Source organism: Ranitomeya variabilis, chromosome 5, assembly GCF_051348905.1.
Source record: "Ranitomeya variabilis isolate aRanVar5 chromosome 5, aRanVar5.hap1, whole genome shotgun sequence".
NCBI lineage: Eukaryota > Metazoa > Chordata > Amphibia > Anura > Dendrobatidae > Ranitomeya > Ranitomeya variabilis.
The window spans coordinates 160,918,998-160,943,537 of NC_135236.1; positions in this window are offsets into that span (position 1 = coordinate 160,918,998).

A 24,540-nucleotide genomic window follows, 5' to 3' on the forward strand; every position below is an offset into this window, starting at 1 on the left:
TGTGTCCTCCGGGTCGGTGGTCCTGCCAGCTCTCATGTAGTTTGGGGTGCACTTTTTTGGGACCCTTTTTGTGTACCTTTCCGGGTCGTCTCTCCCTAGCTGGCTCATGCTCTCCTGCTCTGCGCCTTACACACAGTGTCCCAAGCCAGCAGCCTCAGATCCTGTCAGGCGACATCCTCCTGGTCCTCTTGACCCTATGTGGCTGCCTTTTTAGCAAATGTGTGTAAATTTGGCAGTGACACATACAGACACCACAGCCTCTGGTTTGTTAGCTGAGTCCTACAGTCTCTCCACTAGTCTGGGGCCAGTTCCCACTGCAACCTGAGCCCTCCACCCGACTACGGTTGGCATGGATTTGGGCGCCCGGGGTGAATTATTCACTTCCCTTGACCCTAGGACCCCTTCTCTCTCTGTCAAGATCCTCTCATACACTGTGACCTCTGACTCCTCTCCTCCTCACCAACTAACTCTGCCACCCTCTTTTTTCTTAACACCACTCCACTCCCAACAGTCACTCTACCTCAGGTCTCTTACCCTTATCTATTTCCTCCACCCACACCCTCTACCTAGTTCACCCTCCAGCCTGAGATGGGGCCCTCCCTAAATAGGGTCTGCCCAGATCCCCTGGCCTGGAATGGTGTGGTGTTGGGTGCTAAAGTGCAGGTACCAGGTATTTCCCCCTCCTTACACGAGAGTGGGGTAATACACCTCTGGCTGAGGTGCAGTACCTCTGTGGTGACTGGACCCTCAGGGGTGCCACACATCGGTCCCAGCGTCTTGCTCAGGCTCATGGTTTACGTTTGGTTTCTGCTGGCTCTGCAGCCAAGTCTATGGTAATCAGTGATATGCAGGTGCAGCCTTATGCTCTGGAGTCTAGGTCCAGAGATCACCTTATCATGTCTCTGATGTAGCGTCTTCTTATTGGTGGTCGGATGTTAGCTGCTCCGGTGATGTGGCAGCTCTGGATTGGTCCGTGGGCGAGGTCTCGACTGACTGGGCATGAGTGTTTGGGGTTGAGCCTAGCATATAAAAGGCTCTCTGCAGCGCATGTGGGCAGACTAGTGTCATTTATATTTTGGTGTGGCTACTCTACCACCTTGTCTGTATGTTTGTGTGAGTCTGTCTATGCTCAAAAACTGTGCACGTTGGCAGGCAAGTAACACACTTATGCGGTTCTGTACCCTTGGCTCAACACCTGAGTCTCTAGTTTGCTACATGGTTAGGGTGCCAGTCAGGCACAAGTTCGGTAGTGTCAGGACTGAGGTAACTAGCTGCTTGGCTTAGCATGTTTCGTTCATGTGTGTGGTTAGCACAGTTCAGTTACAGAGCAATCTCAATCCACATGCTAGCATCTCTGTGACGTTAACAGAGTGTAATACTTAGCATTCTTAGTGCAGTATTCTCTGTGAAGTAACTGAGCTAGATAATCTGTGCTCCGATCACTCTGTGTGGCGTTAACACAATATGTTTGAGGTAACGCTCGCTGTTTTGTTCCTTAATTGTTCACACTAGTAGCAGGATCTTCTCTGCATGGTGGACCCTGGGTTGCGATTGCACTTTATTTTATATTATTATTATTATTATTTATTGTTATAGCGCCATTTATTCTATGGCGCTTTACAAGTGCGGAGGGGTATACATAATAAAAACAAGTACAATAATCTTGAACAATACAAGTCATAACTGGTACAGTGGGAGAGAGGACCCTGCCCGCGAGGGCTCACAATCTACAAGGGATGGGTGAGACTACAGTAGGTGAGGATAGAGCTGATCGTGCAGCGGTTGGTTGATCGGTGGTTACTGCAGGTTGTAGGCTTGTCGGAAGAGGTGGGTCTTCAGATTCTTTTTGAAGGTTTCGATGGAGGGCGAGAGTCTGATGTGTTGTGTTAGAGGGTTCCAGAGTAGGGGTGATACGCGAGAGAAATCTTGTATACGATTGTGGGAAGAGGAGATAAGAGGGGAGTAGAGAAGGAGATCTTGTGAGGATCGGAGGTTGCGTGTAGGAAAGTACCGGGAGATGAGGTCACAGATGTAAGGAGGAGACAGGTTGTGGATGGCTTTGTACGTCATGGTTAGGGTTTTGTACTGGAGTCTCTGGGCAATGGGGAGCCAGTGAAGGGATTGACAGAGGGGAGAGACTGGGGAATAGCGGGGGGACAGGTGGATTAGTCGGGCAGCAGAGTTTAGAATAGATTGGAGGGGTGCGAGAGTGTTTGAGGGGAGGCCACAGAGCAGGAGGTTGCAGTAGTCAAGGCGAGAGATGATGAGGGCATGGACTAGGGTTTTTGCAGATTCTTGGTTGAGGAATGAACGGATTCGTGCAATATTTTTGAGTTGAAGTCGGCAGGAAGTGGAAAGGGCTTGGATATGTGGTTTGAAGGAGAGATCAGCGTCAAGGATAACGCCGAGGCAGCGAGCTTGTGGGACTGGGGAGAGTGGGCAGCCATTTACTGCAATGGATAGGTTCGTTGGGGGAGTCACGTGAGATGGGGGAAAGATGATGAATTCTGTTTTGTCCATGTTAAGTTTCAGAAATCTAGCGGAGAAGAAGGATGAAATAGTGGACAGACATTGAGGGATTCTGGTTAGTAGGGAGGTGATATCTGGTCCAGAGATGTAGATGTAGATGTAGATATTATCCGCTAACCCTAATATGCACATTAGGTATCTACTGCGTCGTTGGCGCAAGCGCCATTCATTTACTGAATATCTTTATAGCCTGCTGTGATGTTTGGATGACCAGCGCATGCGCCCTTTGATGTTTACATCACTGACATAGTCTGGGTGCTATTGGTCTGCTGCGCACTTGCGCACAAACACATTAAGGACTTCATATTCCGGTTTCATTACAATCGGCACATGGATTGACATAAGCCACCTGCTTCCCTACACATGGTAATTATCATTTTTATTATCTTATGGGTATAAAAAAGAGTGGATTCTAGCCCCAGGCACAACTTTACCCCTGAGGAAGACACTTGATAGTGACGATACGCTTGGGGCACCTGTCCCCCAGGCTGCACATGGCACTTTACTCCAAATGGACATCTTTGCTGTCCTGCACCCACTTTGATCATATTGGCTGGTCTTTCATTTCTGGCAACAGCTTGGCCATCTTTAATAGGGCATTTTCTTAAATTCTCTAACATATTTTGATCAACATCTCCGCATTATACACAAGTAGTTACTATAATAAGGCTGGCACCATACCATCTAAGGTTTGGAGTTCTGTATTGTGCTTTGGCACATACCTATGCATGCACTTTTTACTATTTGTGTAAATTATTGCATTAACATTGTGGAACATTATTGACTAGTATATATCAGTTTATTTGTGCCATGTGTGCCCTGCCTTGGGGGGGACCGTAATTGTTCAGGTTTCGTTTTTCAGCCATTGTGGCTTTTTAAATGGTTTTACATTGTGGTGTATGTTTGCTTTTTGGTAGTACTCAAATAAAAATTTATTTTTCATGGTGATCTCTACTTACATGCATATTATTTGTCTCTTCATGTTTTTTGCAATACGTAAAACAGCACAGAGACAAGCCTCAAAACTTATGGAACAAGGAAATTTGGAGTGATGAGACCAAAATTGTACTTTTTGGCCACAAGCATAAATGTTACATTTGAAGAGAAGTTAACAAGGCCTATGATAAAAGGACCACCATTCCTACTGTAAAGCATGGAGGTGGATTGCTGATGTTTTGGGGATGTGTGAGCTACAAAGGCCCAGGAAACTTGGTCAAAGTTGAAGGAAATATGAATACAGCACCTTATCAGCAAATACTGGAGGCAAATTTGCACTCATCAGCCCAGAAGCTGCACATGGGACGTACTTGGATGTTCCAACAAGACAACGATCCAAAACACAAGGCCAAGTCGACCTGTCATTGGTTACAGCAGAACAAAGTGAAGATTCTGGAGTGGCCATCTAAGTCTCCTGACCTCAATATCATTGAGCCCCTCTGGGGAGATCTCAATCACACAGTTCATGATAGACAGCCCAGCAATTTACAGGAACTGGAGGCTTTTTGCCAAGAAGAGTGGGCAGCTTTACCATCTGAGAAAATAAAGAACCTCATCCACAGCTACCATAAAAGACTTCAAGCTGTCATTGATGTTAGAGGGGGCAAGAAGATGATAATGATACCCTCTATGTTTTCTGTGGTTGTCAGGAGGAGATGGAGGAAGAAAGCTTGAGTGTTATACCACCACCAACACACTATGGAGTTGGACCTCATGAAAGAGACTGACCCATGAGTGCCTTCTTGCAGCACGATCTTTCGGTCTACCGGTTAACTGGTTGATATGCGATCTGCCAACCCGTGGAATTCCACTCTGCACATGTCTCAGTGACTGGGGCAGCAGTGACGAGTTTTGGTGCAGTATCCCCTTTTGCATAGCTTGTGCCAAAGCAGTATGAATGTGGAGCATATCACACTTGCAGAGAGGGCACAGTTGAAGGACTGCATCCTTCTGCACAGTTTTGAAATGGATGCTAAGATAGTTAACGCTGACAATGTGGTCATCAACATCACTATTATGGTCATCTATGTGTTGGAGCACACTTTGAATAGTCTGCATGAGCAGGTGGTGGTCCCAGAGGAAGAGGAGGAAGAAGAGGATTATACAGAAAGTATAACAGTGTATCTACATTCTGAACTGTCGCTGCACAGGTGGGTGCAATGGGAGGGTGTATTACAGCATATAAGGGGGGCTCATAGTATCAGATAAACTTAGTGAATGTGCAGAAACCGAGGAACAAATGGAGGAAACGAGGAGAAAGAGGAGATGGGTGTGCATAAGATAGGAGATAAAGAGGATATTGATCCTCTCTCTGTTGTCTGTGGTTGGTGGGAGGGGACCGAAGAAGCAAGCTTGATTGTTACCCTGCCACAAACACACCATGGTCTTGGACCTTATGGAAGCACCCGAAACATGAATGCTATTGCTGCACTATTTGCAACATGATGCCCCTATTCATAGGGTTAGAAATAGTGCTGACTACTGGCTTGCCACTCAGTTAGATCCATGGTAAAAGAGTAAATTTTGCCAGATGATTCCCCACCTGGAAAGGGACCCGCGCATGCTGGAGTACTGAAACACGCTTTTAGACCATCTTAAGAGTGGTTTTCCCCAAGATAGCAATGAGGCACACAGTGTGCATCACAATTTTTGACTTCTAATCCTGGGAAAGTCAAGTTGTCAACACAGAAACATTATCAGCAGCTGTGTAAGTGGCAGAAACAATTTTTGTGAGTCGTTTTACACATTTTATAGACCATCCCTTGCACCATCAGAACAAAGTACAAGTCTGACACATAGTGAGTGAATGGAGAGAATGGTGCAGGACTATCTCAAGCTCAACATCAATGCCATCAGAAGGGGGTTTGACCATTTGCATTTTGGTCTTCAAAAATGGAAGATCGACCTGAGCTCGCCAGTCATATCTTGGAGGTTTTCTCATGCCTGGCAGCCAGCAGTCTCTCAGAAAGTGTCTTTAGCGTTGCTGGTGGTGTCCTGACAGATAGCCATCCCCAGCTGTCACCTGAAAGTATAGACCACCTATCTTTAATCAAGATAAACAAGTCATGGATCTCCATTGACTTTTACACCTTAGTCGCAGACTGGGCAGACTAGATGATGGAGTAATTTTCAGTGTGCTGCATTGCTCTCTCATTATTGCAGTCTGTAACACCTTTGCATGGCTTCTGTGCCTGCTGTTGCAACTGCTGCTGATGCTACTAACATGTTTTTAAAATGTGAAGACTTCAAGTTTGGTCTCCATCTGGTGGGTTGCCTGTAGTGAAAGGGTTGTCAGAACCCCATTATAATATTTCTGCTCTGGGTAAATTGATGCCACGTTAGTGATGTGTGCCAATAGTTTTTTGAAGTGTGGAGACTCTAAGTTCATCTGATGGGTTGCCTGTAGAGGAAAGGGTTTCAGAGCACCATTATACTATTTCTACTTTAGTAGTGTGTGCCAATAACTTTTTGAAATGTAGAGACTCCAAGCTGGGTCTCTATCTGGTGGGTTGCCTCTAGTAGAAGGTTTCTCAGAGCACCAGGCCTGCACCTTGTATTGATTAATTTGTAAGCCAGAAATGCTAGTCTAGGCCTTGTCTCATCCATCCATGCTGAGCCGTTATAAAATGTATACTGTGAGTCAATTGATCAATTGATGCCACTTTTTCTGGTGTCTGCCCCTAATTCTCAGAAATGTTTGGACTCCAAATTGTGTCTCCTTCATGTGTGTTGCCTTAGCAGTAGTGCTCCCAGACCAACAGGCCTGCACTTCCTTTCAATCAACTACCTGTGTTACTATCCCTAAATATTTCTAACGATAGTAGTCTGCAAAGCTGATATTTGTGCCACCTGAGTGTGGCTGAGCAGAAAAGCAGTTTGAGATGTTGCATGAGGTATTAGGCTCCAAGCACAGCCTGCCTACACTAATCCCCCACCCACCTCATCTTGCTGGCCCAGACACTGATACCTCGTGCATGGACTGATTGCTGCAGTGCAACGCTACAATTTGTACTATGGATGAATTGAGGCCACTTTCCTGGTGTCTGTCCCTCATTTCATGTGTTTTGGCAGCCTTTGGGGCTGTTTGATGGTGTTGTGAATGCATTTCCTTTTACCTCTCATTGACAGTCCTTCACCCACCTCTTAATTTTAACCTAAATTTAAATCTGTTAATGCTGGCCTGATCCTGTCTCATGCATGGCCCATGCCTAGTTGCTGTGCCATTTGAGGTCACTTTTCCTGGTGTCTGCTCCTAATTTTTGAAACATTTGGACTCCAAGTTGGGTCTCCTATATGTGTGTTGACTAAATTTGGCAGGCCTCTCAGAGCACAAGGTCTACACCTGTCACTCATCCACCTGTTACTGATCACTGTTTAAGCTATAAATGCTGGTCCAAACCCTGTCCCATGTATCTATGCTGTGCATTTATACTATTTGTACTCTCGGTCAACTGATGCCTGTTTTCCTGGTGCTTGACACTAATTTAAACTGTTTTGGCAGCTTTTGGCTCCCTTTGAAGGTGTTGTCTATGCTTTTGGTTTTACCTCCGATTAAATTTAATGGGGTTCCGATCTGTTTGGCAAACATCATAAAGTTGACTGATCCCTGCCGAACCGAACCTTAATAGGTTCGCTCATCTCTTATTGGGAACCGGCTGCTTATCTAGAATCACAAAGGCCTGAACCCTGCAACAGCATTCACCTCTGGGATTTTTGCATACTGCGGACAGGAGAGCCACAATCCAGGAACTCGTGAGAGGACTGCGGGGCATAGGCCTGTCAGAAGAGACAAGAAGGCAAGCCAGGACCAGGGCAGGAGAAATGCTAGCAGGGCTTTCAGCTACAAGGTACCAATAGTTGGCATTCCAGCGGGAGGTTGCTAGGATTGTTATGTACTACCAACAGCAACAGCAGAGATGGGAATGCGTAAAAAAGTTTGGGATCCATCATGATATCTCGTTTAACCAGTGGGCAGTAGAGATGGAACACTTACCTTGAAGGTTGCAAGAGCTGACGGCTGAAACCAGGGTCATGTTCCTCAAAATAGAGAGGCAACATCGCTGGTATGCGATGGGTGTGATTTGAGAAGGAAGGGAGCAGGATGAGCCCTTCTTGAGGAATAAATGGGCTTTGGAGAGTCTACTCGAGGTGTCTTGAGGCAGGGCTTCTACCATCCCAGAGATCGTACTGTCCTTTCTAATCCCCACCTCCTATGTGAGAGCAGGCGATGGTGCAGGTGACACACTGTGGCCCATTTCTACATGTCGGAGGCTTCAGTACTAAATGAAGCTCGGTCCCTTTCAGCCAGGCACATGAGAATCAGACTCCCAGAAGCAGGTGGAGACAGTATCCCCAGCCTCCCGAAGGAGAAGTGAACACTAGTGATGAGCGAGTGTACTCGTTCTTCGGGTTTTCCCGTGCACGCTCGGGTGACCGCCGAGTATTTGTTAGTGTTTGGAGATTAAGTTTTCATCGCCGCAGCTGAATTAATTACAGCTACTAGACAGCTTGATTACATGTGAGGATTCCCTAGCAACCAGGCAACCCCCACATGTACTCAGCCTGGCTAATAGCTGTAAATCATTCAGCTGAGGAGATGAAAACTTAATTTCCGAACACTAACAAATACTCGGAGATCACCCGAGCAACAAGTACACTCGTGATGCAACCGCTCTCAATGTCAGCCAGAAAACACTGAGCATAGTGTGAGAAGCTCTGCATGTGAATGGCTGTAACTTTAATGATGTCACTGCTAGTGTTGAGCAATACCGTCCGATACTTGAAAGTATCGGTATCGGATAGTATCGGCCGATACCCGAAAAGTATCGGATATCGCCGATACCGATACCCGATACCAATACAAGTCAATGGGACACCAAGTATCGGAAGGTATCCTGTATGGTTCCCAGCGTCTGAAGGAGAGGAAACTCTCCTTCAGGCCCTGGGATCCATATTAATGTGTAAAATAAAGAATAAAAATAAAAAATATTGATATACTCACCTCTCCGACGCAGCCTGGACCTTACCGATGTAACCGGCAGCTTCCGTTCCTAAGAATGAGCGCTTGAAAGACCTTAGATGATGTCGCGGCTTGAGATTGGTCGCGTGGCGGTCACGTGACCGCTCCACGACCAATCACAGGCCGCGACGTCATCTAAGGTCTTTCAAGCGCTTGAAAGACCTTAGATGACGTCACGGCTTGTGATTGGTCGCGTTGCGGTCACGTGACCGCTCCACGACCAATCACAGGCCGCGACATCATCTAAGGACTTTTAAGCGCTCATTCTTATGAACGGAGGCTGGCGGTTACAACCAGGGCGCGTCAGAGGGTGAGTATATCAATATTTTTTATTTTTAGTCTTTATTTTACACATTAATATTGATCCTGATACCGATTCCCGATACCACAAAAGTATCGGATCTCGGTATCGGAATTCCGATACAGCAAATATCGGCCGATACCCGATACTTGCGGTATCGGAATGCTCAACACTAATCATGGCCCTAATCTTTGGAGGTAAGGAAGGAGCTGGCCCCAGTACTTTCTGAACTGAAGGTGCTTATTAGTGTTGAGCATTCCGATACTGCAAGTATCGGGTATCGGCCGATACTTGCTGTATCGGAATTCCGATACCGAGATCCGATACTTTTGTGGTATCGGGTATCGGGTATCGAAACAACATTAATGTAATAATGTGTAAAAGAGAGAATTAAAATAAAAAATATTGCTATACTCACCTCTCCGACGCAGCCCGGACCTCAGCGAGGGAACCGGCAGCGTTGTTTGTTTAACATTTGCGCGTTTACTTGGTTACGTGAAGTCCCGGCTTGTGATTGGTCGCGGCGGCCATGTTGCCGGGACGCGGACCAATCACAGCAAGCCGTGACGTAATTTCAGGTCCTTGCAGGATTTTAAAATTACGTTCCGGCGTTGTGATTGGGCGCGTCGTGGTCACATGGGCGACGTAACCAATCACAAGCCGGGACGTCACGGGAGGCTGGACACGCGCACATTTTAAAATGCGCGCGTGTCCAGCCTCCCGTGACGTCCCGGCTTGTGATTGGTCGCGGCGGCCATGTTGCCGGGACGCGGACCAATCACAACGCCGGAACGTAATTTTAAAATCCTGCAGGACCTGAAATTACGTCACGGCTTGCTGTGATTGGTCCGCGTCCCGGCAACATGGCCGCCGCGACCAATCACAAGCTGTGACATCACGGGAGGCTGGACACGCGCACATTTTAAAATGCGCGCGTCCAGCCTCCCGGCTTGTGATTGGTTGACCGCGATGCAACCAATCACAAGCCGGGACGTCACGGGAGGCTGGACAAGCGCGCATTTTAAAATGCGCGCGTCCAGCCTCCCGGCTTGTGATTGGTTGACCGCGATGCAACCAATCACAAGCCGTGACGTCACGGGAGGCTGGACAAGCGCGCATTTTAAAATACGCGCGTGTCCAGCCTCCCGTGACGTCACGGCTTGTGATTGGTTGCGTCGCCCATGTGACTGCGGCGCAACCAATCACAACGCCGGGACGTAATTTTAAAATCCTGCAGGACCTGAAATTACGTCACGGCTTGCTGTGATTGGTCCGCGTCCCGGCAACATGGCCGCCGCGACCAATCACAAGCCGGGACTTCACGTAACCAAGTAAACGCGCAAATTTTAAACAAAGAACGCTGCCGCTTCCCTCGGTAAGGTGCAGGCTGCGTCGGAGAGGTGAGTATAGCAATATTTTTTATTTTAATTCTTTCTTTTACACATTAATATGGTTCCCAGGGCCTGAAGGAGAGTTTCCTCTCCTTCAGACCCTGGGAACCATCAGGAATACCGTCCGATACTTGAGTCCCATTGACTTGTATTGGTATCGGGTATCGGTATCGGATTGGATCCGATACTTTGCCGGTATCGGCCGATACTTTCCGATACCGATACTTTCAAGTATCGGACGGTATCGCTCAACACTAGTGCTTATATCATACCTGGCCAACATTTCCCTGGGGAGGTTCATCAAGCCACAAAAAAAGGAAGGTTGGAAAAGAGGTGCCGTGTTTGTTACAGAACAAGGATACACAAGGACACCACTTATCAATGCAATCCATAAAACCTGGCCTGTGTATAAAAGAATGATTTAAATTATACCACACACCCATGGACAACTACCGTAAATTAATTTCTGACTTATGACTAGTGTTGAGTGATACCTTCCGATATTTGAAAGTATTGGTATCGGATTGGATCAGCCGATATCCAAAAAATATCCGATATCGCCGATACCGATACCCGATACCAATACAAGTCAATGGGACAAAAATATCGGAAGTGATCCTGGATGGTTCCCAGGGTCTGAAGGAGTGGAAACTCTCCTTCAGGCCCTGGGATCCATATTCATGTAAAAAATAAAGAATAAAAGTAAAAAATATGGATATACTCACCCTCAGATGAGCCCTGGCTGTCACCGCTGCAAGCGTCTGCCTCAGTTCCTAAGAATGCAGAGTGAAGGACCTTCGATGACGTCGCGGCTTGTGATTGGTCACGTGACCGCTCATGTGACCGCTCATGCTACCAATCACAAGCCGCGACGTCATCGCAGGTCCTACACTCACTGCATTCTTAGGAACGGAGGCTGCCGGTTGCACCGCTTAGGTCCAGGGTCTGTCGGACGGGTGAGTATATCCATATTTTTTATTTTTATTCTTTATTTTTTACATGAATATGGATCCCAGAGCCTGAAGGAGAGTCTCCTCTCCTCCAGACCCTGGGAACCATACGCACCGCACACGCCTGGGAACTTATAGGATCTTCCGATTCCGATTTTCGATATCACAAAAATATCGGAACTCGGTATCAGAATTCTGATACAGCGAATATCGGCCGATACCCGATATTTGCAGTATCGGAATGCTCAACACTACTTATGACACAACTGACTTATGCCAACCTGACATACACTACACAGCTCACGTATGCCAACCTGATGCACTGTACAATATTTACATATGATACCACATTATAAAATTCATATACCAGAAAAACACTAGATTAATTCCGATATTTCTTTGGAATGTGGGAGGAAACCGACACATACAAAATCCTTTCAGATGTTCTAGGTGGGATTTAAACCCAGGACTCCAGTGCTGCAATGCTAACCACTGAGCCATCATGCTGCCCATTTTCTATAAGACACCTATCCATTACTAATCCTATCCTAATCCTGACATCACCTCTGGTCACTGAAGATGCTCTCGCAGCAGTTCAGTAAACAACCTGAATAGTGTTGAGCATTCCGATACCGCAAGTATCGGCCGATACTTGCGGTATCGGAATTCCGATACCGAGATCCGATACTTTTGTGGTATCGGGAATCGGTATCTGGATTAATATCAATGTGTAAAAGAAAGAATTAAAATAAAAAATGGGGATATACTCACCTCTCCGGCGGCCCCTGGACTTTACCGCCGTAACCGGGAGCCGTTGTACCTAAGAATGCGCGCTTGAAGGCCTTAGATGACGTCACGGCGCTCTGATTGGTCCGTAGCGGTTGCGTGACCGCTACGCGACCAATCACAAAGCCGTGACGTCACCTAAGGTCTTTCAAGCGCTTGAAAGACCTTAGGTGACGTCACAGCTTTGTGATTGGTCGCGTAGCGGTCACGCGACCGCTACGCGATCAATCAGAAGCTGCGGACGTCTTCTAAGGTATTTCAAGCGCTTGAAAGACCTGAGGTGACGTCACGGCTTTGTGATTGGTCGCATAGCGGTCACGCGACCGCTACGGACCAATCAGAGCGCCGTGACGTCATCTAAGGCCCTTCAAGCGCGCATTCTTAGGTACAACGGCTCCCGGTTACGGCGGTAAAGTCCAGGGCGCGTCAGAGGGTGAGTATATCCCTTTTTTTTATTTTAATTCTTTCTTTTACACATTGATATGGATCCCAGGGCCTGAAGGAGAGTTTCCTCTCCTTCAGACCCTGGGAACCATACAGGATACCGTCCGATACTTGGTGTCCCATTGACTTGTATTGGTATCGGGTATCGGTATCGGATTAGATCCGATACTTTGCCGGTATCGGCCGATACTTTCTGATACCGATACTTTCAAGTATCAGACGGTATCGCTCAACACTAAACCTGAATCATATTCTCTGAGGTCTCAGTTACCCTTGGTAGCAGAAACCCCAGAGAATGTCTGGCGCTGGGTGACGCTAAAACCTTATTTCACATCACTGTTACAAAGAGGCGCTGAGGAATAAGTAACCCTAATTGCTGCCGTTAAGAGTCGTATCAGCGTTCGTTAAGGGGTTAAAGAGCATTTGTGCTCTGTATCCTTTTTTATTAACATTGCATTTTTTTTGCTACCAGAATATAAAGCCAAATCTGGCCAGTAGTATTCATCCCATAATAATGGAATAAATTCTTTTGACTGGGTTTTATTTCCTGCAGTAAATGTGATCTATCCAACCATCTATCCACCCAGGCATTTATCCGTTGTCTATCTATCTATCTATCACTTTTTTAAGCCCCCAGTCCGACCTACAAGTGAAGAAAAATAAGTTATATTATACTCACTCAGGGGGCGGTCCGGTCTGATGGGTGTCGCAGGTCCGGGTCCGGCACCTCCCATTTTCTTGCGATGCCGCCCTCCTGCTTCTTCATCGCTCCCCGGCATCGGTGCTCCGGCGCAGGCGTACTAATCTTCCCTGTTGAGGGCAGAGTAAAGTACTGCAGTGTGCAGGCGCCAGGAAAGATTTGAGAGGTCCAGCGCCTGCGCACTGCAGTACTTTACTCTGCCCTCAACAGGGCAGAGAAGTATGCCTGAGCAGGAGCGTGATGCCGGGGAGCGATGAAGAAGCAGGAGGGCGGCGATCATAAGAAGATGGGAGGCGCCGGACCCAGACCTGCGACACCCATCAGACCAGACCTGCTATATAGAATGCTGTAGATAAGCCCTAAAAGGCAGTGGCCACATCTTATAGCAGAAAAATCTGCCAACAGGTTCCCTTTAACTAAGTACCCTATGCACTATTACTATTTACTGATTTACTTGCTGTACAATATAAGCTCATTTGAGTTTTCAGTTCTTTTTTATTTGGGTTTTGTTTATGAAATGGCCACAGTGTGAACATGCTCTTACACATATAGTCCAGCTCAGTTTTTTCATTTTTGTTTTTTGTCATAGATTTATGTAGTTGAGTAATCCAGTATTTAGTAAGCAAAAGGGGCAAGTTAAATGTTATAAATGTTAAGTCGGGTTGGAGAGTAAGATAAAGTTTACTGGGGCAATAAGTCAATCATCAGGAGAGAAAACTTAGTCCCATTTTGCAATCTACTACTTTTAGGATGACCTGTATTTTTCAATGATTTATTAGTTTGGTGAGCTTCTTTCTATTTATCTGCACTGATAAACAAATTTCTTTCCAATTCTAATGCTCAAAACAAATTCATTTATTCATTAACTAAGTTTAATTTTTGTATTCTCCCTTAAATGAAATCCATCAGCAGGTTTCTGCTGTGTGATATGAGAACAGTATAATGTAGAGACCCTGACTCCAGGTATGTGTCTCTTACTGGGCAGCTAGGGGAAGTTTTAATAAAATTACTGTTTTCTCTGCTGTAGATCTACCAGTTCTTTGAATGCTGAGCTCTATAATACCACACCGGCAACTCTGATTGGCAGCTCTTTGTGTGCACTGTAAGTTGGCAGAAACCTGATCAGTGGTCTGGGCAGGGTTACACAGAGCACAAGGGCTACATGGCATGGGACAACTAGTCCTCTAGTGATAATCTCCTGCTGATAAAACATTGATCAATCGAATCAGAGTATTTTCCGCTATCTCATACACTTCTCAGATTATATAGCAAAAACCTGCTTAAAGATTGCCCTTAATGGTGGTATAGCAAACGAGTATCTGAATGTCCCTGATAATTGGTATCCATGATAGTACCTGATAGTAAGTCCTTCATACCCTTGATAATGAGTTCTAAGAACATGTGTAGTATTCTATCACACAATAAAGGTGCTACAGATATAGCAAAAGAGGTTAGGGTCCCAGGTTAGTTTTTTTTTAATGCTCCTGTTTGCTCATCTAATTTGAGTGTTTTTGTATCTAAATGTTCTGTACAAAATGTATATGGAAGTCCAATGCACGTTAGATCCAGGACGTTACAGGTCCTAAATGCTGATGTAGTGACCTAGTTCTGATAAACACCAACTCAGACGATAAGCGCTGTCACATATGAAGGTATTAGTACATTGCTATTGCTAATCATAAAAAGGCTCCTAATGCTTTGCAGTGAGTCTGTACTGATTAATGCGGGAAGCCTGTGCCAAGCCACATAATCTTTTATACATTTTGCAACATCCCAGAAGTCATGTTGTAGAGCATCAAACCTAGACACATTGAACCAAATACCACTGACTCCAGTTACACAAAACCCACAGGACATTTTACTGGATGATAACCATTTTTTTTACTTTGATTTTTTTCTCGTTTTTTAGATTTCAGACTTTTACATGAACATGACCACATGCACTTTACAGAAATATTATGATCAAGGCAGCTGTAACTATTTTATAACTGAGATTGTGCAAACTCTAATGGGATTTTCATAATTTAAGACAAATTGTTGCTTTACTCTCTGTAAAATAAAAACTTATCTTGTAAAATGTGAAAAAAAAGACAGATCCCAGTCTATGTAGCTGATGTATACTTACTGACCTGTTCCATTTAAACTTTCACTTGAATAATAATGCTACATTAAACTCCTTTGCTCGCCAATACTTCACGCAGATGCTCATATATTCACCTGTTGTACATCACTTACTGATGAGTACTTCCGTAAATTGCCAATAAACCCTACATATCCTTAGACGTATGGTGTGAGGAGTTGCTCAAAAGTTAAAAAAAAGACATAAAAATTACAGACGTCTCAATGGATGTCATACACCAGACTATGGTCAACCATTTGGTAGTCATAGGTTCCCATGTTAAAAAAAGTATATGTGTAAAGAGAACCTGACAGCTGATATATGCTGCCCCGTTCACAGGCAGCATGTACCGGACCTTGGCTGTATAATCTGAGCCATATATGTTTAACTTTAATATGCTGAAATGTTTCAGAGAAAAATGTAAATTATTAGCTGCAGGGGAGATTTGTTGGAAAGGACGGTCCCCAATGGCTTCTCAAGGTCCACTGCCAAATGACTGATAGGTCGCTGTGTGTATACAGTCATGGCTAGGGTTGAGCGACTTTCATTTTTTTAAGATCGAGTCGGGTTTTGGGAAACCCGATTTTGCCCAGAGTCGAGTCGAGTGCAGTCGGCCGATTGTCGCTAAAAGTCGGGGATCGACCGAAACACGAAACCCAATGCAAGTCAATGGGGAAGCATAGTCGGCAGTGAGTGGAGGCCAGGAAAACACCTACAGTGCCCATTTTAATGCCAAAAACATCCATTCTTGTTTCTGAAGCTTGTCAATCTTAATTAACTTTATAATAATAGTTGGGCATTGGAAATTGGGGTCATTTGGCAAAAGTTGTGGGGGGTAGGGATGGTTCAAGGAAACGGGCACAGGAAACGTGGACTACGTCACGGTGGTGGAGCAGTGAGAGGTAAGTATGTCAAGTTTGCAAGTGCTGTGATCCTAAGCAAGCAGGGGGGCCCACTCGTTGGCATTGGCACTGGCACAGGGCCCCTCAAAGTACAGCGGTGTGTTTGCACGGCGGGGGCGCCTCCCACCGGCAGCGACACTTTTGCGTACTCTGAGGGGCCCTGTGCCAGTGACGTCACCAACGAGTATGCCCCCCCCACCTGATGAAGGAACCTGCACTTTCATCTGCACCTTCCTCTTTGTCCCTGTGTAAGGTGGTATAACATGCGGGAAGGGGAACCTTACTTTCAGCAGGGTCAGATTCTGGCTGTGTAGAGTGCAAGGGGAATGTAGTGGTCTAGGTCAATGTACCAGCAGACTCATCTAGCAGTGGCTGGGCAATGGGCAGGATGAGGAGGAAACAGATATAGGGCCAAAGAATAAAGTAGGCTAAATGCAGTTCAAAATTGGTAACAGGACAGGACTAAACAGGCGGCATTGCTTTGTTCAGTGGAGTAGCAAACCCAGGAGCAGCAGACACTGTTTTAAGGGCCCAACCACACTAGTAGGCCAAATGCAGTTTAATATCTGATACTATAGGCCCAAAGCCAGAAGGTTGAAGCTCAGCTTTATTCAGTTGAGGACAACACCAGGCAGGGGCACACACCGTTAGTAGGCCGGAACCACCAATTTTTTTTAAAAACAGCAGTTAATCAAAGCCAGAAGGTAGAAGCTCAGCTTTATTCAGTTGAGGACAACACCAGGCAGGGGCAGGCAGACACCGTTAGTAGGCCGGAACCACCAATTTTTTTAAAAAAGAGCAGTTAATCAGAGCCAGAAGGTAGAAGCTCAGCTTTATTCAGTTGAGGACAACACCAGGCAGGGGCAGACACCGTTAGTAGGCCGGAACCACCAATTTTTTTTAAAAAGAGCAGTTAATCAGAGCCAGAAGGTAGAAGCTCAGCTTTATTCAGTTGAGGACAACACCAGGCAGGGGCAGGCAGACACCGTTAGTAGGCCGGAACCACCAATTTTTTTTAAAAACAGCAGTTAATCAGAGCCAGAAGGTAGAAGCTCAGCTTTATTCAGTTGAGGACAAACACCAGGGAGCAGCAAACAGAGGTATTAGGCCCCATCCAGCAATAAAAAAAAAAAAAAAAAAAAGCTTAATCAGAGCCAGAAGGTAGAAGCTCAGATTTATTCATTTGAGGACAACTTGAATTAGGGACTGCAGACAGACTTACCAGGCTGTCCCCTGTGTGGACCATGCATGCAATATATTAACCCATTGCGCCACAAAGGACACATAACCTTCCGTGGCCATGCCTTCCGCTCCATGTGTCTGTTGTCAGGTGTACCTTTGGACTCACAGATTGACAAAATGAAAGGACAATGTGGTCTTTAACATGCTGGTGGAGGGGTGGGATGGCTTTTCTCGCAAAAGAATTGTCAACTGGGTAGCTCATAGCGTGGTACAGCTTAGTCCATCATGGCTTTATTAATATTAAATAAAATAAAACAATAGGCTCTATGCACTGTAAAATAGGTTCCAGGGGTACACGGGCAGCAGTGGTCAGGTGAGTGGAGGCCTAGTGGAAGGAGGGACCGCAGACAGGCTTCGAAGGCCTAACACAATAAAATGGGCTGGCTGTAGGCACTTTATAATAGGTTCCAGGGGTACACGGGCAGCAGTGGTCTGGTCAGTGGAGGCCTAGTGGAAGGAGGGACCGCAGACAGGCTTCCAAGGCCTAACACAATAAAATGGGCTGGCTGTAGGCACTTTATAATTGGTTCCAGGGGTACACGGGCAGCAGTGGTCTGGTCAGTGGAGGCCTAGTGGAAGGAGGGACCGCAGACAGGCTTCCAAGGCCTAACACAATAAAATGGGCTGGCTGTAGGCACTTTATAATTGGTTCCAGGGGTACACGGGCAGCAGTGGTCAGGTCAGTGGAGGCCTAGTGGAAGGAGGGACCGCAGACAGGCTTCCAAGGCCTAACACAATAACATGGGCTGGCTGTAGGCACTTTATAATTGGTTCCAAGGGTACACGGGCAGCAGTGGTCTGGTCAGTGGAGGCCTAGTGGAAGGAGGGACCGCAGACAGGCTTCCAAGGCCTAACACAATAACATGGGCTGGCTGTAGGCACTTTATAATTGGTTCCAGGGGTACACGGGCAGCAGTGGTCTGGTCAGTGGAGGCCTAGTGGAAGGAGGGACCGCAGACAGGCTTCCAAGGCCTAACACAATAAAATGGGCTGGCTGTAGGCACTTTATAATTGGTTCCAGGGGTACACGGGCAGCAGTGGTCTGGTCAGTGGAGGCCTAGTGGAAGGAGGGACCGCAGACAGGCTTCCAAGGCCTAACACAATACAATGGGCTGGCTGTAGGCACTTTATAATTGGTTCCAGGGGTACACGGGCAGCAGTGGTCTGGTCAGTGGAGGCCTAGTGGAAGGAGGGACCGCAGACAGGCTTCGAAGGCCTAACACAATAAAATGGGCTGGCTGTAGGCACTGTAAAATAGGTTCCAAGGGTACACGGGCAGCAGTGGTCAGGTCAGTGGAGGCCTAGTGGAAGGAGGGACCGTAGACAGGCTTCGAAGGCCTAACACAATAAAATGGGCTGGCTGTAGGCACTGTAAAATAGGTTCCAGGGGTACACGGGCAGCAGTGGTCTGGTCAGTGGAGTCCTAGTGGAAGGAGGGACCGCAGACAGGCTTCGAAGGCCTAACACAATAAAATGGGCTGGCTGTAGGCACTGTAAAATAGGTTCCAGGGGTACACGGGCAGCAGTGGTCTGGTCAGTGGAGGCCTAGTGGAAGGAGCGACCGCAGACAGGCTTCGAAGGCCTAACACAATAACATGGGCTGGCTGTAGGCACTTTATAATTGGTTCCAGGGGTACACGGGCAGCAGTGGTCTGGTCAGTGGAGGCCTAGTGGAAGGAGGGACCGCAGACAGGCTTCCAAGGCCTAACACAATAAAATGGGCTGATTGTAGGCACTTTATAATTGGTTCCAGGGGTACACGGGCAGCAGTGGTCTGGTCAGTGGAGGCCTAGTGGAAGGAGGGACCGCAGACAGGCTTCGAAGGCCTAACACAATAAAATGGGCTGGCTGTAGGCACTGTAAAATAGGTTCCAGGGGTACACGGGCAGCAGTGGTCAGGTCAGTGGAGGCCTAGTGGAAGGAGGGACCGTAGACAGGCTTCGAAGGCCTAACACAATAAAATGGGCTGGCTGTAGGCACTGTAAAATAGGTTCCAGGGGTACACGGGCAGCAGTGGTCTGGTCAGTGGAGGCCTAGTGGAAGGAGGGACCGCAGACAGGCTTCCAAGGCCTAACACAATAACATGGGCTGGCTGTAGGCACTTTATAATTGGTTCCAGGGGTACACGGGCAGCAGTGGTCTGGTCAGTGGAGGCCTAGTGGAAGGAGGGACCGCAGACAGGCTTCCAAGTCCTAACACAATAAAATGGGCTGGCTGTAGGCACTTTATAATAGATTCCAGGGGTACACGGGCAGCAGTGGTCTGGTCAGTGGAGGCCGATTGTAATGAGTGTCTGCCATTTAGTAGTCAAAAACAAAAAATAAATGTGAATGTCTCGCATTAAAACAAAACAAAAACACTAAAGGGTGCAATCATTAGGTTCAGGGGTGGGATCCTCTGCGTTGTTTCAGACCTACTAATTTAGCGCAAAGTATTTACTGTGGTAAATAGAGGACACTGCCCCTGACTATGTTAAGTACCATCATACATGTCAACACAATGGTATTGTCAGTGGCAGGTATGGAAGGATGTCAGCGCATAGACTAAACATTGGTGGAAGTGTGAGAGATAACTGTGGAAGTGGTAGAGCAATGTTTGACCTGGGGGTGGGTGAACTCTCTTGTGGCCGGCAGTACAGGCCCTGGGCCCCTCATGTTACAACAGTGTGTCTGACGTTGGGTGCGCACCACCACCGCCAGAGACACTTTATTGTACTATGAGGGACCCAGTAGCAATGCCGTCGCCCAAAAGCGAGCACACCCACCTCTTCAGAGAAACAGCAGTCTCACGGGTACTTGCGCCAAGTCGCGATACCACGGCCCCGTGTGGGGAGTTTGGCCATTTAGGGAGGTGTAAACATGTCGTATGCTGGACAATCAGCTGCAGCAAATTAGACATTAGAAAAGTAATTCACAGTAGTCCACAGGCAAGAGCTTTTCATAGGAAAGCTAGGTGTCGGCCGGGCAAGGTGGGGCAAAAGATTTTGAAATCCAGTTGTGGTTCATTTTAATGAATGTTAGATCGTCAACATTTTGGGTAGCCAGACGAGTCCTTTTTTCGGTTAATATTGAACCTGCAGCACTGAATACTCTTTCTGATAGGACACTTGCTGCCGGGCAAGCAAGCTCCTGCAATGCATATTCTGCCAATTCTGGCCAGGTGTCTAATTTTGATGCCCAGTAATCAAATGGGAATGACGGTTGAGGGAGAACATCGATAAGGGATGAAAAATAGTTAGTAACCATACTGGACAAATGTTGTCTCCTGTCACTTTCAATTGATGCAGCAGTACCTGTCCTGTCTGCGGTCATAGCAAAATAACTCCACAACCTGGTCAGAAAACCCCTCTGTCCAACGCCACTTCTGATGTGTGCACCCCTAACACTCCTAGTCTGCTGCCCCCTGGAGCTCGTGTGAGAACGATCACGTGCGCTGTGTGCTGGGAATGCCTGAAGCAAACGGTCAACAAGAGTTGATTGTTTGGTTGCTAATATTAGTTCCAAGTTCTCATGTGGCATAATATTTTGCAATTTGCCTTTATAGCGTGGATCAAGGAGGCAGGCCAACCAGTAATCGTCATCGTTCATCATTTTCGTAATGCGTGTGTCCCTTTTTAGGATACGTAAGGCATAATCCGCCATGTGGGCCAAAGTTCCAGTTGTCAAATCTCCGGTTGTGATTGGTTGAGGGGCAGTTTCAGGCAAATCTACGTCACTTGTGTCCCTCAAAAAACCAGAACCCGGCCTTGCCACGCAACCAATTTCCAGTGCCCCCGGGAAAGCTTCCGCATTAAAAATATACTCATCCCCATCATCCTCTTCGTCCTCCACCTCCTCTTCGCCCGCTACCTCGTCCTGTACACTGCCCTGACCAGACAATGGCTGACTGTCATCAAGGCTTTCCTCTTCCTCTGGTGCAGACGCCTGATCCTTTATGTGCGTCAAACTTTGCATCAGCAGACGCATTAGGGGGATGCTCATGCTTATTACGGCGTTGTCTGCACTAACCAGCCGTGTGCATTCCTCAAAACACTGAAGGACTTGACACATGTCTTGTATCTTCGACCACTGCACACCTGACAACTCCATGTCTGCCATCCTATTGCCTGCCCGTGTATGTGTATCCTCCCACAAAAACATAACAGCCCGCCTCTGTTGGCACAGTCTCTGAAGCATGTGCAGTGTTGAGTTCCACCTTGTTGCAACGTCTATGATTAGGCGATGCTGGGGAAGGTTCAAAGACCGCTGATAGGTCTGCATACGGCTGGAGTGTACAGGCGAACGTCGGATATGTGAGCAAAGTCCACGCACTTTGAGGAGCAGGTCGGAGAACCCAGGATAAGTTTTCAATAAGCACTGCACCACCAGGTTTAAGGTGTGAGCCAGGCAAGGAATGTGTTTCAGTTGGGAAAGGGAGATGGCAGCCATGAAATTCCTTCCGTTATCACTCACTACCTTGCCTGCCTCAAGATCTACTGTGCCCAGCCACGACTGCGTTTCTTGTTGCAAGAACTCGGACAGAACTTCCGCGGTGTGTCTGTTGTCGCCCAAACACTTCATAGCCAATACAGCCTGCTGACGCTTGCCAGTAGCTGGCCCATAATGGGACAACTGGTGTGCAACAGTGTCATCTGCCGATGGAGTGGTTGGCCGACTGCGGTCTGTGGAAGAGCTGTAGCTTCTGCAGGAGGACGAGGAGGAGGAGGAGGGGGTGCGAACGCCTACAGCCAACTGTTTCCTAGACCATGGGCTAGGCACAACTGTCCCAAAATTTATGTCCCCTGTGGACCCTGCATCCACCACATTCACCCAGTGTGCCGTGATGGACACATAACGTCCCTGGCCATGCCTACTGGTCCATGCATCTGTAGTCAGGTGCACCTTTGTACTCACAGATTGCCTGAGTGCATGGACGATGCGCTGTTTAACATGCTGGTGCAGGGCTGGGATGGCTTTTCTGGAAAAAAAGTGTCGACTGGGTAGCTGGTATCGTGGTTCAGCATACTCCATCAGGGCTTTGAAAGCTTCGCTTTCAACTAACCGGTAGGGCATCATCTCTAACGAGATTAGTCTAGCTATGTGGGCGTTAAAACCCTGTGTACGCGGATGCGAGGATAAGTACTTCCTTTTTCTAACCAGAGTCTCATGTAGGGTGAGCTGGACTGGAGAGCTGGAGATCGTGGAACTTTCGGGTGTGCCGGTGTACATGGCAGACTGAGAGACGGTTGGAGACGGTATTGTTTCCGCCGGTGACCTAGATTCAATATTTCCTCCTACAAAACTGGTGATTCCCTGACCCTGACTGCTTTTGGCTGGCAAAGAAACCTGCACAGATACTGCCAGTGGTGCGGAAAATGGTGGCCTTACAGTGATGGAAGGGATGTTGCGTTGCTGACTAGCTTCATTGGCCGAGGGTGCTACAACCTTAAGGGACGTTTGGTAGTTAGTCCAGGCTTGAAAATGCATGGTGGTTAAGTGTCTATGCATGCAACTAGTATTGAGACTTTTCAGATTCTGACCTCTGCTTAAGCTAGTTGAACATTTTTGACAGATGACTTTGCGCTGATCAATTGGATGTTGTTTAAAAAAATGCCAGACTGCACTCTTCCTAGCATCGGATCCCTTTTCAGGGATTGAAGACTGAGCTTTAACCGGATGGCCATGCTGTCCTCCAACAGGTTTTGGCTTTGACATGCGTTTTGGGCCAGATACGGGCACGGCAGATGGAACCTGTTGCGATGTTGATGCCTGCTGCGGCCCCTCCTCCACCTCCGCTTCTGAACTACTGCCGCCTGCATCCAGTTCCCCTAATGGCTGCCAATCGGGGTCAACAACTGGGTCATCTATTACCTCCTCTTCGAGCTCGTGTGCAACTTCGTCTGTGTCACTGTGTCAGTCGGTGGTATAGCGTTCGTGGCGGGGCAACATAGTCTCATCAGGGCCTGATTGTGGATCAGTACCCTGAGAGGGCAATGTGGTGGTCTGAGTCAAAGGAGCAGCATAGTACTCTGGCTGTGGCTGTGCATCAGTGCACTCCATGTCAGAATCTACTTGTAATGGGCATGGCCTGTTAAGTGTTTCACTTTCTAAGCCAGGGACGGTATGTGTAAAGAGCTCCATGGAGTAACCCGTTGTGTCGCCTGCTGCATCCTTCTCTCTTGTTGTAGTTTTTGCTGAAGAGGACAAGGAAGCGACTTGTCCCTGACCGTGAACATCCACAAGCGATGCGCTGCTTTTACATTTACCAGTTTCAGAAGAGGAGGCAAAAGAGCTAGAGGCTGAGTCTGCAATGTAAGCCAAAACTTGCTGTTGCTGCTCCACCTTTAAAAGCGGTTTTCCTACTCCCAGAAAAGAGAGCGTTCGAGGCCTTGTGTAGCCAGATGACGAAACTGGCTCCACAGCTCCAGACTTAGGTGGAATATTTTTATCCCCACGACCACCTGACGCTCCACTACCACTACCATCATTACCAGCTGACAATGAACGCCCACGGCCACGACGACCTCTTGCACCAGACTTCCTCATTGTTTTAAAAACTTAACCAAAGTAACTTTATTTGTTGCTGTCAAACAACTTACACGGTGAGCTATAACTTCAGTATGATTTCAATATCCCTTAACAGGTTGGTGAGACCACAAGGAAAATCAGGCACAATGTTACACACCCTGTTTTCTGTGGCACCAAATCACAGAGATGCCACACACGCAGGACTGTCACTCAAGCACAAATGTCAATATTAATCTCCCACTGTTTTCTTTTTTTTTCTTTTTCAGGGAGACTTTAGAAACCAAATAATAAAAAATAAATAGGCTTTCTATGGCCCACTGAGTGAGAGATGGCACACACAGGAGTCAGGAGTGGCACACAAGCAGAAAGGGCAATATTAATCTCCAACTGTTTTATTTTTTTTTCTTTTTCAGGGAGACTTTAGAAAACAAATAATAAAAAAAGGCTTTCTATGGCCCACTGAGTGAGAGATGGCACACACAGGAGTCAGGAGTGGCACACAAGCCCTGAGGCCAATATTTTTCTCCCACTGATTGATGTAGTGATTTTTTTTCAGGTAGATTTTAGAACCCAAATCAAGCAAAAAAATTAATAGGCTTTCTATGGCCCACTGAGTGAGATATGGCACACACAGGAGTCAGGAGTGGCACACAA